Below are 2,406 nucleotides of genomic sequence, written 5' to 3'. Positions count from 1 at the left end.
TGTGATCCTATTGTCTCAGCCTAGCATTAGTCAGTTTTTCTTAAATAATATATTGCTCAAGGCAAGTAGCATTGTTTTTTAATGTTTTAATACCGTTCAAATTTAATAGTACACTTTTATTTGAAGTCAATCAGTAGGTGTAATATTAAAATTATGGAAATAAGTGATGTTAATATCATTTGGTAGACACGAAGAAAATTGTAATTATCTAGCTTTCAAGAAATGAAGCAGCAAGATAGCTCAGCGAACTAGGTGCCTGCTTAGGCAAGTGCAGGGACCAGGGTTCAATCCCTGGTACCTCACACCACACCTGCCTTGCCCCCCAGGTGTTCTGAGCCAGCCAGAGTCCAGGCATGGTGATGATGGCCTGTAATCCCAGTGCTGGAGAGGCTAAAAACAGGATCACTACGAGTCTGAGCTACACAGTAAGATCCTGTAAAAATAAATAAATAAATAAATTTTTCAGTGCTAAATTAAACTGTAGGATTTCAAAATAAAGACATATTTGACCACCAATTAATAGAAAAGTATTCTTTTATTGAGAAGACAAGTGCATTTACAATATCCAACTGTTAGATTATATAATCTGACTGAGACTTTTAAAAGCAGCAGTATACCAGAAATTATATGTAAGGGGGAAAAGACATTCCAAATATGTTTCTGTTACAGAAAATACATTTGAACAATGACAGAAACACTTAAGGCTCTGTAGTATTAGACCTTTTCCTCCATTTCTACAGAAAAAAAATCAAAGTCCATTTTCGCCACAAAGACAGAAGGCTGATTTTGGAAGGGGACAAACAATGAGGTTGGGCTTCTGTTAGAAGGCGAGTATGTTTAAAAATAGAGCCTCATCAAGGTTCTGAATAAGAAATATATGCTGCCAAGCAGTTCCTACTCACATCTGACATGAACTGCACACTCACTGGAAACTGAAAACTGCTCCAGCCCCTCAACCTAAGGACTCAGCGATTACAAAGCTTTTCAAGTCCAATAATGCTTTCTGAAATAAGATTGCTGAAAAAGGGACCTCTGTTACCAGTGCAAAGAACATGTTGATAGAAATTCACGTCTATAAAGGAGTTAAATGATACAACTGCTCCTTACACTAACAGAGGCTGTTCTTGCTCTAAAAAGGGAGAACTATCTAGCTACTGAAACTAATATAGGTCAAAAATATGTGTAAGAGTCCTACAGGGCACCTTATATATGTCAGTTCCCAAAGAATATATATTTGACACTCTCCAAATGAGGATATTACTTTTTTGAAGAACATCAGACACAATACTAGGTCTCTTGTTTCATGAACTATTGAGGTAGGAGTCTCCGTTTGTCCCATTTTCACAGATCACATCATAAAGTCAAATGCAAGTACCAAACACCACGGTAATCCACGAGACGGAACCATTACACTGTACACCGAGTCCTTCCTTCTGTAGACAAGCAAGATGGGGAGTTCTTTGTGCATTCCAAGACACAACTAAAAATAAAAGCACTTATCTATTTTGGAGACATGTTTGTAAATAAATATCACAGATTTCAATTATATTTTCATGTGTTAAGAAGCTATGCAATTGCTAAAAAAAAAAATAAAATAAAATAAATAGTGTAATCACTAGTCATAAAATAGCACTGTAGGTCCTGAAATGTGTTTCCACATCTACAACCAAAGCTGCAACCTCAGAAAAGGAAACATTTGCTGTTTCTTATTCTCTATCAATTGACAACAGAAGGAAGTAAAAAACACATGTTTTTAAGTACCCATAGCCAGTTTAATTATGGTGAACGTCAGCATGTGAACTCAGGTGTTTTCTCCACTAAAGCAAAGTCAAGAGCACTCACGGGATGCACACGTCACACATTCTGACTTCCGTGTTATTGAAAACATCGGAGAAGTCATGAAGTGAACAGCCCTAGAACAAGCTATAGGTTTAGTTTCTTTACCATGCTACATGTTTCACACATTACTAAAAGGTATTTTCATTTATAAAAAGGTAATAAACCTCTTGAGTTTAAAAATGAAAAATATAAAAGAAAAGCTACATCAGGAAGGAAAAATTGACTGGATATGCATCATTTATTATTTTAAATAAAAGACTGTTCAAAGGAGCTGGCTATGTAACAGGTGACTCCTGAGTCCAGAACGCTTTCTGTCCAATGCATACAGGTAATGAAACAACACAAACGGAGGTGCGGATCGGACTTCCCTGAAGGGTGAGTGTCTCTGGACTGTGTCACTGACCAAAACTGCTTCATCGGATACAAAGTAAAATCTAGTAAAGGGTGACCCAGAATATCTAGTTCAGATTTTCACTTGGCTTTAAAAATGTAAGTTTCAGAAGAACTACAGTTTTATTTTAATCACATGTTTACAAAAACAAAAAGTGATTTGTAACAACAGAACAA

Source organism: Octodon degus, unplaced genomic scaffold, assembly GCF_000260255.1.
Source record: "Octodon degus isolate 3935 unplaced genomic scaffold, OctDeg1.0 scaffold00064, whole genome shotgun sequence".
NCBI lineage: Eukaryota > Metazoa > Chordata > Mammalia > Rodentia > Octodontidae > Octodon > Octodon degus.
This window is presented reverse-complemented; position numbering follows the sequence as displayed.